Raw genomic sequence first — 17,238 nt, forward strand, 5'->3', positions numbered from 1 at the left:
ACCCATTTATATACATAAATGGTGTTGTTGAAAAAATTGAGATATTTAAAATAAATGTAATAAATCACAAATGTACAAATAAAAAAAAAAAAAAAGGAATTTTCTAGAATGTAGTGTGTAATTCATACAAAACATGCCAACAATGTCACACGAAAATGTTTGTGCCATAGTCCCATATACGTGATCCAGTACCTACTGTGTAATACTGTATATCTTGTCTAAATTACATGTTCACAGAAAACAAAAACACATTTCAACTGTTCAGTAATCAAATCACTGATTTACTCACACTGAATATTAAAGTGCATAATTGAAATGTGCTTGTTTAGTTTGTGATAGGAAAAAAAATCCTAAAATGTAATATCTTAAATACCCTAATTTTTAGGAATAATACACACACACATAATAAATATTAAAACAAAAAAAACTAATATCAAAAGAAGCCACAAAATAAAGGCCACAAAATATTAGTCACACCAGCTACTACATCTTGCTAGTGGCGCTTTCTACAAATGATCACAAACAAACAAGTTTGCCTAAAACATATAGACTGTGGCTCACTGCTTTTGCATGAATTCAAGGTCATGTCTAATTTAGAGGAATACAGGCTGTGCCTGGGACCATCTGCATCCCAACGGTGATATAGAGATCTGTGCCACCTAAGAGATCTACACTGTGGTAATCTACAAGAAGAACCAGAGCCGCTTTACATCTTGAGAAGAGCATGCTAACGCTCAACAAGCCAGAGCTTCTTCAAATCCTGGCAAAGGGACAATTTTGTCCAAATTAAACAATCTCATGGACCAAATTCAAAATATCATACTGTAATGTTTGCCAACTCTGTCCTAGAGGTAAAGTTTTTAATTGTTTGGATGTCAACCAATCTATCCATCCATCCCAAAATGACATGAATTGACAAAGAGTCAGTATAATAATTGCTTGCTAATAGTTTTGATTAGGCCATTTAGTCGCACCATAAATCCTTCATGAAGTCATGATGACATTTGCTCCCAGTGTTGCTGGGCCCATTCAAGTTTATTATCATTGCAAATCCCACAGGCATTTGTACTAAACCCTCATTAGTATGAAATGGGGTACCATAAAAGACAACATTACTAAAAGGAGAAGTGTGCAGAAAGATACTTCACATCCTCAGAAATCAAATATAAAGACAATTCCTGTGCTTAGCTCTGGTGGTTGTTTGGGAAATACAATATGTAAGTACCAAAAGAGATTACGGAAAATGAAAATCTCTTTTTCCCACTCATCGGTTCTGCATTATAAACTTGCACTAACTTCTGTTGAAGCATTGTGAATACATGTCGGATATTCACAAAGATGAAAACTTGATGACATAGCTCCAATGTTGTGGGTCCATTCAAGCTCTGCTGTCAGTGCAAATCCCATAGGACTTGTACATAACCTCATTAGTATGAAACATGGCAATCTACAAGAAGAGCCGAGACAACAATATCAAGCTTGAGAAGTGGCAGGAAGATGCTTCACATTCTCAAAAAAAAAGTGTGCTTTATAATGTTGTGAACAAACCTCAATCAAGCATGCTTCAAAACCAAAGACAGACATTATGGCAAAGCCAATTACACCACATTTTCACTGCAGTCCAGGTGGACGCTAAATCTAAGCTTAAATATGGTAACGTATTGGCGTGCTTAGCGCTGTGGTTGTTTGATAGCTACAAGCTATCTCTCGCAAAAGACTCTGGAAAATGAAGATCTCTTTCCCACTCCATCGGCTCCGTATTATAAACCTGTACAATACTAGTGACGTTACGGTGCCAGTTGTATCCTCCGACTATATAGATCTTTTTTATCCAGCAGACAGCAGCCAGCCTCTACTGACCAGCTCGCATCGTTGGACTGTTGTCCATTGATCGGCTTCTGGAACGTAATACTCTACAGCTAGTACATCAAAGCAGCGGTCAACATGGTCCATTCTGCCAATGAGCATAAATACGGGTTGTTCACACTGATCATAGCATGCAAGACTCTTGGCTCATTCATGGGACACTTGAAGTCCCACTGATCCGAGGTCGACTGGCAGTAAATGGAGAGTCTTCATCCTCCACAGACACGCTGCACTCTCCTGAGACGAGAGTTTCTCGCCGCACGTCGCTCCGGCATTTATCTTGTTATCCGCTTTGAGGAATCCACAAAAGTCCATTCGCTTTTTCCTCGACAATAGCACTCTACAGAGGACAAGCTGTCAGATCGGGTTAAGGGCCCCCAGCAGCATAAATCTGTTCATGCAACACGTTGAGCTGAAACTGAAGTGCTTTCGGCATGGGTTGGATTCAAGCCACTGGTTCAAATGGGGATCGAAGGAACAGATGTCGACCGCGCCTCTCCACTGGCGATACTGCAAATGCTGGTCCACCCACCGACATACACAAAATTGTCAAGAACAGATACACACCGCATGGCTGCATCCCCATCTCCATTTCCTCTGTCAACTTTGAACTGTCGCACTGCATGGCCAGGCAGATAGTAGACTTTGCCGCGACCGTCCGATCGCGTTATCGCGTATAGGCTGCCCACCGAACGTATTGAGACGTGACGTCTGGAACGAATGGAAGTTCGAGGTGATTGCAGTGCTCATTAATTTTCCCAGAGGCCTTCAATTATCAGATCCTTCCATTCGACAAAGACGAAATGCAATCACCTCGAACTTCATCTGCTCAGACGTCACGCCTCTTTATTACTGCTCGTGGAACGCCCTATACCGATAACGATCGACGGTCACGGCAAAGTCTATCTGCCTGACGTCACAGCGCGACGTTCAAAGAGTTGACGAAACGGAGATGGGATGCAGCCATGCGTGTATCTGTTCTTGGACAATTTTGTGTATGCGTCGTGGGTGGGACAGATTTGCAGTATCGCAGTGAGGCGAATGGCATCTGTTCGCCATTTATCCCCATTTGAACCAGTGGCTTCGAATCCAACCTATGCAAGAGAGCCGCATTCAGTTTCGGCTCAACGAGCTGCATGGACAGATTTATGCTACTGGGGGACGAACTCATCTGGCAGCTTGTCTCTGTAGAGTGCTATTGTCCGAGGAAAACGTAATGGACTTTTGTGGATTCTCAAAAGGCGGATATGGGGTCAGCGTGAGCGACGTGGCGGCGAAATCCCACGTCCCAGGAGGTTACGGCGTTGGTCTGTGGAGGATAAGAAGATTTCCATTGCTATGATCCGACTGGATCAGTGGGACTTCAAGTGTCCCATGAATGAGCCAAGAGTCTGCATGCTATGATCAGTGAACAACCGTATTTATGCTCTCGTGGCAGAATGGACCATGCTGACCGCTGCTTTGATGTACTAGCTGCAGAGTATTAATGCCCAGAAACCATCAATGGACAACAGTCCAACCGAGCGCGAGCGCTGGTTAATCAGAGGCTGGCTGCTGTCTGCTGGATAAAAAGATCATATAGTCGTGAGGATACAACTGGCACCTCAATAACGTCACTAGTATTGTACAGGTTTATAATACGAGACCGTGAGTGGGAAAGAGATCTTCATTTTCCAGAGCTCCGCGGGAATAGCTTGTACGCCTATTGTACTTCAAACAACCACCCAGCGCTAAGCACATAATGCATTTACTGCATATTTAAGTTTAAGATTTGAAGGCCCACCTGACTGCAGTGAAAGTAATGGTGTAATTGGCTTTGCCATAATGTCATGTCTTGGTTTTGAAGCATGCTTGATTGAAAGGTTTGTTCACAACGATATAAAAGATTACTTTTTTTGAGATCGAAGCATCTTCCTACACACTTCTCACAGTATTGTTGTCCTCGGCTCTTCAGATTGCCATGTTTCATACTAATGAGGGTTATGTACAAGTCCTCAAGTGGATTTGCACTGACAGCAGGCTTGAATGGACCTACAACATTGGAGCTGTCATCGGGCTTTCATCTTTGTGAATATCCGACATGTATTCACAATACTTCCTAACCTCCAGAAGTTAGTGCAAGTTTATAATGCAGAGATCGAAGAGTGGAAAGAGATTTTCATTTTCCGTAATCCCTTTGGTACTTACACTTATTGTATTTCCCAAACAACCACCCAGAGCTACACAGGAATTGTTCATATTTGATTTCTGGAGGATGTGAAGCATCTTTCTGCACACTTCTCATGCAGTAATGTTGTCTTTTGCAGATTGCCCCATTTCATACTAATGAGGGTTCTCTGCATAAGTGCTCGTAGGGATTTGGTAAATGACAAACTTGAATGGGCCAGCAACACTGGGGTAACAATACTATGACTTCATGAAGGATTTATGGTGCGACTCAAATGACACACAATCAAAACTATCTATAAGCAATTATTATAACGACTTTATTCCAATTCATGTCATTTGGGATGGGATGAATGAATTGGTTGACATCCAAACAATTAAAAACTTTACCTCTGGGACAGAGTTGGCAAACATTACAGTATGATATTTTGAATTTGGTCCGCAAGTTACAATTTGGACAAAATTGTCCACTTTGCCAGGATTTTGAAGAAGCTCTAGGTTTAAAACATTGAACGTTAGCATGCTCTTCAAGATGTAAAGCTGGCTCTGGTTCTTCTTGTAGATTACCACAGGTGAATCTTGCACAGCTCAGACCCTATATCACCGCTTAGATGCAGATGGTCCCAGGCACAGCCTGTATTCCTCTCTAAATTAGACATGACCTTGAATTCATGCAAAACGGTAGACCTGATCTATATGTTTTTTTAGCAAACTTGTTTGTTTTGTGATCATTTAGAGAAGCGCCACTAGCAAGATGTAGGCTGGTGTGTTAACATATTTTGTGACGCTTATTTTGTAAGGTTCCTGATATTAGTTTTTTTGTTTTAATATTTATTATTATTATTATTATTATTATTATTCCTAAAAATTAAGGGAACATTTAAGATATTACCCTTATCGATTTTTTTTTTTCCTATCACAACTAAACAAGCACATTTTCGTTATGCACTTTAATATTCAGTGTGGTAACCAGTGATTTGATTACTGGAAAACAGTTGAAAATGTGTTTTTGTTTTCTGTGAATACAATAGACAAGATATGTTGCATTACACAGTAGGTACTGGATCAATGAGTATGGGAATATGGCACAAACATTTCGTAATGACATTGTTGGCATGTTTTAAAAGTGAATACACCACTTTAGAAAAATTCTTTTTTTTTTTTTTTTTTTTATTTGTGCATTTAATGATTTATTACATTTATTTTAAATATCTCTAATTTTTTTCAACAACACCATTTTATGTATATAAATGGGTAAATGACCACGATTACAGTAGTAAATGACTTGCCCTTAGCTCAGGACTCATTTACATGCTGATATAAATGTAACCAATATGGATAATATCTGGTAAGATTCTTGGACAAGTCAGCTGGTCTTATGAACAAATGGCCTTTTAATCTTGTAGGACATTTATGTCACAGATCAGCCTTAATCAACTTGATAAAGCATTTAAAGTGCTGTTCGGTTATTTCTTTTCATTCTCGTTGTTTTTAGATTTAACGTAAAATCCTTTGTATAAGTGCAGCATTTATGAACATCCAAAATTTATAGCATGTGGTTAAATCAAAAAACTTTGAACTGAATCGGCTATTTCAATCCTGTTCCAATTCTTTTGATGTACGGTTACGTGTTGAACTTTTTCAGGCGCATATGTGTGTAATTTTAATAAATAACACTGAATGTATTGGTACTGGTAGTACTTATTGCAGTTATCCTTTTACGATTTGTCTTCCGTGGTGTGAAATTACATTTTGTTTTCTTGTTTTATCCATTATGTTGTGTCTGTTACGGCAAGTGTCTAAATAAACATAAGAAATGTATAAAATAAAATAAAAATAAAAATGCGCTCCTGTTTTCATTGTACTACTGCTAAAATAGTGTTTTCTCAGAGCAAGAAATGTCATTAATTATGACAAACAGTTATTTTTACAAAAAGTAAACAAACTTTACAGATTCAACCATGCTTTTAACTAAAAAAGTGTTGGGATAATTTTTTTCTTGTATATGCAAATGTATAAACTCTTATCACGCTAAGCAAATAATTCATCTTTCTTTAATCATAAACTAACTTTGCTTTGAGGAAAACATGACTGGCATTCTTTAAATGTATTTTGACACATTTGCAATGTAAAGGCAAGACAGAAAATGCTGACGAGCATTTTTTTTTTTGGTTTCTAGTAATTTGGAGTAGAGTTGTGCCATTAGCTGTTCTCAGTAAATGCAGCCTGTGGAAACAGTTGTATTTTGATGTTGAAGGTCCTAGAAAGGTTTCTAATGAACTTGCTCCTTAATTTGGCTTTATAAAACCTGCAGAAAGCTGACACAACTGTCAGCAAGACTGTTTAGTAAGTGCAAAATAGCCTTTGATAATAAAGCAAAAGCTGGTGATATATTTATTGTAATAAAGAATATTAAATCTCAAAATGAGTGTAAAGTTTTTCTTAACACACCACTGGCAACAAACCCCTTTAACATGGAATACATGAAGACGTTTCATTTGTGTGTGTGTGTGTGTGTGCAACAATCAGACATCCGGTGGACCTAATGCCTGCCAACTCTTCCCTGCGGGATGACGTTGCGCCGCGGCAGCGCAACGCATCTCGGCGCAACGCTCTGTGTTTTGGAGAAGAACGAAGATGGCGACCAAACAATCCAAGGCGAAAATTCAGCGAGAAAATCGCCCTGCACAACCAGAAGCAGGCGGAGACGGCGGCGTTCGAGGAGGTCATGAAAGACCTGAGCATCACGCGAGCGGCGCGGGTACGTGCGTCAGAATGTATACGTTATGGCGTACAGCGCGGCTGCTGGCAGGAGGTAGCCACCGTGTTTGATTCAAGAGCCTTTGTCGCCCGAGAGCCGTGACAAATCGGTGAAGGACGGCAGCGGTGTCCCGTAGCGGGAGATGCTCGAGACGCTGCTGGAGAGAGATGCTGACAGATGTCGCGCGTACCCGACAGAGACCTGCCCGGCCTCGAAGTATCGCTGCTCTTTTATTTCGATCCGTTGTGTGGATCAAGGTTACTTATTTAACGACGAAACGTCAGTGGGAGGGGGCAAGCCGTCACGCAGTGAAGAGAATCCTGTGCGACTGATTTTAAATCGAAAGGTGGTCGGATTGACAAAGTCTATCCAACTAAGATTGTCACGTTTTTTATGCGAAACTGTTTGGTGAAACAAATGCATGCGAACCAAAACTACTGAAATCATGTAAAATATATAACCTACGTTTATAGACTCTATATATATATATAAACTTAGTTACAACACTGAAAAGAATCACAGAGACTGTCATTTAGAAATTGTTAAAGTTCATAAACAACATAGTACAAAAGTATAGCACTGAATTATACAAGTGAATTTTGAACTTTAAATATTTTCATTATTTTTTATTATTTATTTATTTTTGTGAAGTTTAATTGTATATTAGTAAACATCTTTTTAATAGGTATGAGTGATATAAAAATAAGGCCATATCGATTTTGTGTCAAGGTAAATTGTCCAAAACGCTTGTTTTTTCGCTCTACTTTTACATTATTATTCGGTTTATGTTGTTTATTACTACTTTTTAAAGAGTATTTCACAGAAAACAATTTTTCAGTGTCGATAAACATATCGGTCGGCACATGTTATGTTTTTCATGAAAATCAATCAATAATAAAAAAGAAATAATGAAAAATAAACTAAACGAGCATTAATTTGAGGACAACGTCGGCGGTATTTTTCTCCAGTTTCTTTTGATGTTTGAGGTTTCATTTACTTTTTCTGAACTCACTGGGTCTGCTTTTTTCATTCTTCTACGCATAAAGTGTCTTAACCACTGCATTCGGTTTACGCTTCATTCATGCTCATTGCGCCACCATCGCTGCTTTTCACGCACCGTTATTTTGCACAGCTGCAGTTACAGAAGACCCAGCATTTTGCAAGTAACCAGCAGAATCGAGCCTCAGTGCTATGGAGTGGTCACTGCCCAATGTCAATCAGATTGGAAATAGCAACACTGATCTCTTCAGGCAGAGACCTTAGAAACTTCAGTAAGTTTGGAAAGTTCTGGTCGTACACTCTGTGCTGTGCCTTTATCAATGAATTTCCTTCAGATGATCTATCAAGGGTGCATTTGGTGCTCTGTGAAATTTTTACGGTGCTGCATATGCGTGGCCAAAAATGTCTATTTTCAATGCTTTTTATATGTAAAGGAGCAGACTGGCTGTCGCTTTCACCGCCGCTTGCAAGATGAGGCCATCAAGACTTTTTGTTAATTAAAAGGATACAGAAGCCGAACAAGATGGAAACTGATGTTAAGGACAGAGAAGCAATAATGTATAAGTGATATTATCAAGCTAAAATCATGTTTTGTTTGAACCATTTAGATTAGAGATAGAAAACTATAAATAGTAGCATTTGGCGATGTTTCTAAGGAAATTAAGAAGGTTTATCGTGTATATATATATATCTGTCTATTTTACTTCATTATAGTTCATAAAGACAATATTATTCCAATATTAGGATCTAAAATGTAATTGTATCTTATATGACACTAAGACATTTTTAAGTGTGATACAGTGTCAAAGTATCAAAATCAGTACTCCTGAGCTTTTCAGTTCTAAAAGCATATTTATGTGAAATGTTTTGTTTAAGAAATGCACTTGACGCTTGAAAATATTCTGTTTTTTGTTTATGCAAATTAATAGTTCTACTTTTTTGCACTGTATAGGAACGGCCCGGATCGCATTACAAAGCAATGCATTAACCATAAGTTGGCATTTTTGTCCGAACAGGGGTTTTGGGGGTTAAATGTAGTGGTAAAGTTGATGGAAACGCCATTTTCCTCTTTCTTTATCATTGCTATTCATTTATGACACATTAGCACGAGGCTGCACGGACGGTTTCATCGCTTCCGTTTCTTCATACCGCTTAGTCCATGTTTTATGCTTTATCGTCCCGTACACTGCAGCAAAAGTCCTGATGCCTTGTGAAAAGACATTTGAAGATCAATCGAATCCATTTTACAGACGACGGTTTTAGACACCAGTCGGACGCCCCGCATCACGCCTGGTGGACCGCGTATCGGGACAGGAATCGACGCTTCTCCACACCAAGCAGACCTCTCTGTGGACAAGCACGACGCCAGATATCCTTCAGCTTATTAGACGCAGTCCAGCTTCACTCAAAGGAAGAGCTCACTCCAGAATTGAAATTGGTCATTATTTACCCGCCTCAAGTTGTTTCAACCTGTACGTAATTTAGTTTCTGCTGGGGAACATAGCCTTTGGGTCACCTGACTGCCTTGGTCAACGGTGACCAAACAGCCTGATGAAAAACTCTTTTCCTTGTGATCAGTAGAGCAAAGAAATCATGCAGGTGTGGAACTACTACTTTCAGTTTTGGGTGAACTTTTTGGGTATGTTTTTCCACGTGTGTGAGACATTGTCCTTTACCCTGACTGATTACATCGACAGCTGTCCCTATGGCTCGGTATTTGTCACCGCTCTCCCGACACAAGCTGAGAAGGTAGCTGTTGGCCAATCGACAAAACGCGCCAAGGTCAGAATCACAGTGTTTTACACGTTCACACTTCTGCTGCAGAACCAACTCTGACTCAGCTCTACACCAGAGCCGCTGTGAACCAGCCCAGGATCACTACTGCGATCTGAACTGCTAGAGTAAAATGTACGTATTTGAGAGGTTTTTTCCCATTTTTGGTACCTAATAGCAATGATTTCAAATACATCTTTGGGCCTTTAAATTGTGGATGAGCCTGTTATTTCTTCATTAAGAAGATATTTAGCCTTTGTTTCACCGATTTGATAGTTTCCGTGAATGGGTGCGTCAGAATGAGAGTCCAAACAGCTGGATAAAAACATCATAATAATCCACAGTAAACCCACTCCAGTCCATCGATTAACGTCCTGTGTAGCAAAGCTGCAGCTTTGTGGGAAACAAATCTATCAGTATGTTTATCTATTTAACTAAAATACATGTCTTATTAATAACAAAAATTGTTTTCTACGGTTGAACTGGGAGAGAAATATGCCAGATTACAGGTAAAAATAGTGCAAATATGTTTTTTGAAACAGTTATTGTGATTTTGACGCTTAAACTGAGTGGGTGTGAATTACTTATTACTTGTATTTGTTTTATCAGCTGTTTTTGGACTCCCGACGGCACCCATTCACAGCAAAGTTGGATCCATCCGTGAACAAGTGATGCAATGCCACATTTTACAAACTTTTACTTAAGCGCTGGCATGAGGATGAATTTGGCCCCTTTAACAAAAAGTATTTCTGTACTTATGGATATTTTTAAAACTTTTGTCTGCCAAAAGCCGTTTGAAACTAACATGCAAACAAAAAGGGACTCATCACTGAGTCTCTTAAAATATCAGATAACTTCCTCAAAACATAAAACATGAGGATATGTAATGATGATACGAATTAATATTGAAACGCACTCAATTATGGTGTAAGAGGATATAAAGAACATGTCTAAGAACTTGGCATGTGTTTAAACTCTTCATTCCTTTCAAAGATCCTCTTTTATTATGAACACTTTATTTGTCATTGACCTCACTGTAGGAGTTCATCTGCATTTCTCTCTGTTCTGCAGTGCTGTTACTCACCCCCTCCAGATACAGAGGACACCGAATCAGAGATGGAGAAAGACGAGCCCAAAGCATCTCTGCACACAGAGTCCTGTGACGTTCCTGGGATTAAGTGAGTCTGTCAGTGACTAAAACTGTTTTTCCCATGTACTGGAAATCACTTAACACTCTATACAGCCTTTGTAGTAGCACGAGCCTTAGATCCTACACTGACACTCCATCACGTGCCAAATTGAGGTACAAATGCTCTGTTTAAAAAAGTATGTCCGTTTAATGTTTGTTAAATAATTGGGTTTATAAAATGCAATATTACATGGTTTTATTTGAACTGTGCAAAAGGTCCTTAGAGATTCAGACATACTGTACAAATTTCTATCTATCACAACTCATCTGTAAATTTTTTTACTTTGGATTATTCTCACATCTAAGCATCTATAATGAGAAAAACTAAAAGGTTTAATGCAGTTTCGTGAGGCATGAAAAAATGTTTCTGAAAACTTTAAAACAATAAGGTTCCATTTGTTATGTTAGTTATTGCTTTAACACACGTTGAATTGAACATGAATTAACAATCAAAGGTTACATTTCAAACAATCGTAATAATTTCAAACAAAGTAATGTTCATTACAACATTTACTAATGCATTAGAAAAATCAAAAACTGCATCTTGTTCATATTTTTTTTAAATTGTGTAATATATGTGTATACTGTGTATATTTAAATATACACCACTAAGAAAAATAAGAAATTAAAAATTAAAAATATACATTTATATTGTTAATATTATATTGCTAATATTTTATATATATATATTTGTGTGTATTTATATATACATAATAAAGACACGGTACACACACATATATTAAGTAAATGCTTTTTAAATTTTTTGGATGCGATAATATAATATAATATATATATATGATATATATATATATATATATATATATATAAATATATATATATATATATATATATATATATATATATATATATGAGATTTACTCATTTACATGTCTCTCTTAGAAGTGTTGCATCATATAGCATTTCACTGCATATTCCGCTTGATTTTCCAGTATATTTCCATCTCCTGATCAAGAAATGAATAGCTCTTTGATGCCAGCTGCTCACAGCACCGGCGGCTCCTTACCTGATCTGACAAACATCCAGTTCCTCTCCTCTCCCCACCCCGCTGGATCCAGACGACCCCATTACCTTCCCTACATCCAGGGCCCGCAGTACCAGCAACCTGACCACCAACCTCACGCCACCTGGGGCATCAGTGCTGCCAGTCACGTCCCTCCATCCTCTCCGCCCAGCACACAGGCCCCGCCTCTGCTCCAGTATCAGCCCACAGCCGCCCACTCCCACGCTGCCACCCGCCCGTCTCCCCCAGATACCCTCATCACAGGGTGAGCCAGACCGTGACGGCCTGTGTTTGAATTCAGAGCATATGAGCAATTTGATTTATTAGGTTTATTGGGATTGGACAGTATTGGACAGGCTAAAGTTATAAAGTGCTTTATAATTGCATTTGAATTTGTATAATATCTTCTGTTCAATAATTACAATTAATTTTTTACATTTTCTGTTTTCGCTTTAGCCGTTTGTTTGAATGTAAATAGTTTTCTATTTAAATTTCCATTTTAGCCTTTTTTAGTAATATTGCCTTTTGCGATTTTTAATTTAATCTCCCAGTCAAAGGAATAGGATCAATTTATTAAAAACTTAGACTCTGGTGTTCGGCTTGAAAAGAAAGTCATACAATAAACTAATAAAATATGAGGTCATTTTCATTTTTGGGAGAACTATTCCTTTAAATGCTTATTTATTTAAATGTTACTGATGCTTTGTATGGCTCTTGTACGGTTTTTAGTGTTAATGTTGACGGTCTGTCTGTCACAGGCCGATCACGATGGACAGCCTGTCTCTGGAGCAGCAGCTGTCTCAGTACTCTCTGCTGAGTTTACTGAACGACCTGCAGAAACAGCCCCACAGCCTCTTCCCTCAGAACATTCGCCTCATACGCCCCGCTCTCACCGTAGCCCGCCCCAACGCCACCCAGACCTCTCTCAGCTAATCGCAGACAACCACATAAGCGGAACTGCCAGCTCGGGCACGATTTTCCTCCGCTCTGCACAGTTTGCTTTTGGGGCGATATGTCGTTTCTGCAAGAATTGAAGTATGCCTCTTCCTCCCCACAGTACACGCAGTCAGGACCGGCTCTTCAGCCAATTCAGTCACTAAATATCTCGGTGTCCAATCAGACTTTCGCCGGCGGTAAGCTCGCCACAAGTAAGCTGTAAAACTTCTGTTTTTCATTCTTCATTTATTGATTTTTTTTTTTTGCCATTTCATTGTATGTTTTCTCTGCTTCAGTACACTCACTTTACAATTTACACTTTTTTTTTCCCTAAGCTCACTAAGGCTGAATTTAATTGATTAAAAATAGCAGATTTGTTTGTTAAAATATGTTACAATGTAATGTTTTTTTCTATAAATATCTTTTACTTTTGAAAAAGAATGAATCAAAAACTTTTGACTAGTGGTTTTACTTCATAATATTAAGCAGCAGCTACTGCTTTCGAGAAATGATTCAGTATATTAAGAATGATTTCTGGAAGAATCATGTGCGACACTGAAGACTGGAGTAATGATGAAAACTCAAGCTTTGCATGAGAGGAATTATTTACATGTTAAAATACATTCAAATAGAAAATTGTAATAATATTTTTGCATATCTACTGTTTTGATTAAATAAATCAGCCTTATGAGCATAAGACCTCATTCAAAACACTGAAAAATTGTTCAAACCTTATTCAAAAAAGGATTATTATCAGTATGTGGCTAATTTTCTTCAGATGTATTGCTCATAATGTGTGTCTTTACAGCACATTCAGGTGGTGGAAGCATCTTTGGAGATTCCTTTTATGATCAGCAACTTCCTTCCAGACAAACCAATGCTCTATCAAACCAGGTACATGTGTTTCATGGTTTTTCTTTTTTAAACTAAGACAAAAATAAATTTTTATTAAAAATATTTACACTGAAAATCAATGCTGACTGCACTATAGCACAGATGGACTCGTATTGTGATGCATATGATATTAGAATTAATATTAGAATTAATAAATTAGTTAATTATTTTATTATTACTATAATGTATATGGATTCTGCTTATTATGCATACACAGTTTAGCAGTATTGTGAGTGATATTGATTTTATTTTTATAATGAAAAAATGATGAAATTATATTAATAATAATAATATTTTTTAAGCAATGCACCTATAGTTTCATGACCTATATATGCATAAATGAATAAATGAAAACAATATGTACGTGTGTGTGTGTGTGTGTGTGTATAACTGCTTTTAATTTATTTATTGTCTCAAATGACTTTTCAATCTGTCTGATGCCGCTGGTAAAGCTAGAGCAGTTCAACATGAACATGATGAGAGAACCCGGCGTCTAGTCACTGTTCAACGCTGGAACTACACGCAGGCCGCCAAGATGGGTTCTCACCGGGAACCACGGCGGTCAGCAGGACCCACAGCAGCCGGTTCACAGTAGCCATGCGGCAACATCCCCAACATCATTCTCACAGGTATCGCTTTTCGCTTCCAGCCTAACTTCCCATATCTTTACCTACAAATGTTAGAGAGTTGTATTTATACTGCGCCCAGGCTCTCTGTCTATACCTGTTCCTCTCTACCTTTTTGAGTCAAATCATTATTCTGGTCCCCACGCAGCCATAACTACACACAAGGATTTCACTTAAATTTCTAGTTTGTTTAGTGAAATCAGCGTTTGTCTTGAAGCATCCGATTGTTCCAAACACTGAATATTTCCAGCTCATTACCAGTTTCCCAAGCACTTTCGCTAGTAACGTAATTGAACTTAGGCTGTAGAATAAAATTGATGCATCGAGAAATGATTCGCATGGATTCTGAGACTTTTCGATTGCACTGCATGATCTGAACTTAGTTTGAACAGCAGATGGCACTGCATGCTTTAGAAACATCCGCACACTCACTTGTCTCTAAGTCCTTACAACTTAAATAATATTTCAAAAACGTTTTAAGCGATTGCAAAAAGAGCATTCATTGTTGGCTGTGTTTGCATTAATGCTAATGTCGCCATAAAAAGCATTTACAGTTCTTCAGCGCTCTTCTTTTTTTCTTTAGCAATGAGTGTGTGGATTAAAAACTAGAGTCGAAAGCTATCTTCCTACAAAGAATCTATGCTTAGAATTCATTCCAGAGTGAATCGTAATGGTATTTGAAAATCTCAGAATTCATCCACGAATCCACGATTTATCAATACTGCTCAAATGAAACTTTTTTTTTTTTTTTTTTTTTACATTTTAGCGCTTAAACCGAGCCTCATGCATCTGTGTAATAATGTTATTTTTATGTATCCAGTTTTGTTTAACACTAATAGCTAGTTATATTTTAATTGCACTCTATAAACTTTTGCTTAAAAATTACATATTTGTCATTATTCATCTCTCATGTGGTTCCAAAACCTGTAAGATCTTTGTTCATCTTCAGAACACAAATTAAGGCCTGTTGTTAACGTGAATCAAATGTAAACCAGTTATAATAATAAAGTAATTGAAATATTTTTGTTTATTATATTTTAAATAAGGTTTGAATTCTTTTTATTCTTTATATTATCTTAATTATTTGTGAGGTACAGCACCATTGTACACTTTCATCCAAATTTTTGCTTTATAAGATATATATATATATATATATATATATATATATATATATATATATATATATATATATATATATTTTTTTTTTTTTTTTTATAAGAAAGCATCTATCATCTCACAATGCTTTTAAGGCTCCATTTAGTACACACTTCTGAAAAAGCTGATTAATATGTGTCAGACTAGTGTTGAAGGATTTTTGTGAAAACTTAAGAAAATCTCCCAAAAATGATGATTTGAGCCAGAAAGCCAGGCGTGATCTGTAAATAAATAAATACAACTTCTAGACGGTAATCCTTCCCAACACTGGTTCTGTGAAATAAGCGTTAGTTTGTTTTCACATTAGTGACGGAGAATCTCACGCCGAGTCTCTCCAAAGACCTCACCAGCTCGCTATTAGCGCCGGTGATCGTCAGCTTCGACGCCGACTCTCAGTTCCCGCTGGACGAGCTGAAGATCGACCCTTTGACCCTGGACGGACTGCACATGCTCAACGACCCGGACATGGTTCTCGCCGATCTGCCACCGAGGACACGCCCGCATGGATCGACTGTGAAGGCTGTCGAACTGCCACTGCCAGACACTCCGCTGCATGGCCTCTCTGTTCACCATCTGGTCGGTGGCCGGCACGTCCCCAACCACCCAGTAACAGCATGCTGCCGAACCGCCATGGCAGGGGCCGTGACGGCCGGTACAGGGGTCAAAAGGGTTTGGGGGGGTGTGGAGGTGGAAGTGCTGTATCCACACTGATCGCTTCCAACGCGCGAATACCATCCACCATCCACTTTCTTCACGTATTCATGTTATAACGGCCGCTTCTATTTATTCCTTTTCGGTTGTTTCACCTTTTGATTTCACGGATCGCCCGTGTTTATTAGTACATTAAGTGAACCACAAATTTGAACGCCTGCGAATTATGCCATGTCTTTGAAGAAATATCCATCCGTAGTGATTTATGTGTGTGAAAAATCGAACTCTATTTATTTAGATTGTATTTATTATACTTTATTTTTTATGAATATATATTATTTAATCATACTTACGTAAGGAGCACTACCCCAGATTGTGTATCAAGGGTTTAAGGGAGCATTGTCTCATCGTAATACGAAGGCAAAGTTTGCTTTTATAAAAATGGCTTCCATGACGATTCGCTTTTGCTAGCATTTTTCGTGATCATCCAAAATATCTCAAAAAACCGTGTTTCTGGCTCTACATTCATTCTATATCAGTTTTCTTGCAGGAGGACAGCAGTCTCTAAATAGAAATGTGACCCATCTTTTGGCGTTTTAGAGTGCGGACTGTCGCGTGACTCTCTGTACGCATATGTTATTTATCCAAATTGAAGGTCTGTTATGGCTGAAATGTACGCCAACGGGCGCGTCGGTAAATATGTGACCTCGAGCTGCTGCAGAAACCTGCTGAACACTTCACTGTGAGAGGACCTGATTTTCGCCTTACATGAACAAAATGCTGTTTTTAACTGTTAACGGTTTTTCTAATCGCTCTCTCTCGATATTCTTGTTTTTAACGATGCCATTTTTGTTTAGTACTGAATGCTGTATAGTTTGTACTTGTACCGCCAAACTTAACTCAAGGTCTTGTCGCGTGAAGCTGATCATCCGTCGGTCGTCTACTGGCTTGGGAGAGTAATGCTCCTTATTCTGTGCTGTTTACGGGAGTTGTGTTCGCCATTCCCATGCGATGTTCCAAGCCCTGTCGACCTTTGATCGAGTGACGGTTTTTCCTTCGAGTGCTATAGGAAGGATCTCAAGGAATCACTCATTTTACAATTCAGTGACACAGTTATGATCTCTGTATGCAGTGGGGTCCAAAACACAGCTTATTGGTTTAAACCTGCAGCTTGAACTGTATTAAAAACAAAGAAAAAATT

General features: G+C 38.3%; 2 pseudogenes; both read left to right on the plus strand.

The window, feature by feature from the left end:
• The first annotated feature begins 2,300 nt into the window (after positions 1-2,300).
• On the plus strand, positions 2,301-3,600 carry LOC122353758 (annotated as a pseudogene).
• A 2,977-nt stretch (positions 3,601-6,577) lies between these two features.
• LOC122353759 lies at positions 6,578-16,097 on the plus strand (annotated as a pseudogene).
• The last annotated feature ends 1,141 nt before the right edge of the window (positions 16,098-17,238 follow it).

This window comes from Puntigrus tetrazona, chromosome 11 (genome assembly GCF_018831695.1).
Source record: "Puntigrus tetrazona isolate hp1 chromosome 11, ASM1883169v1, whole genome shotgun sequence".
Lineage (NCBI taxonomy): Eukaryota > Metazoa > Chordata > Actinopteri > Cypriniformes > Cyprinidae > Puntigrus > Puntigrus tetrazona.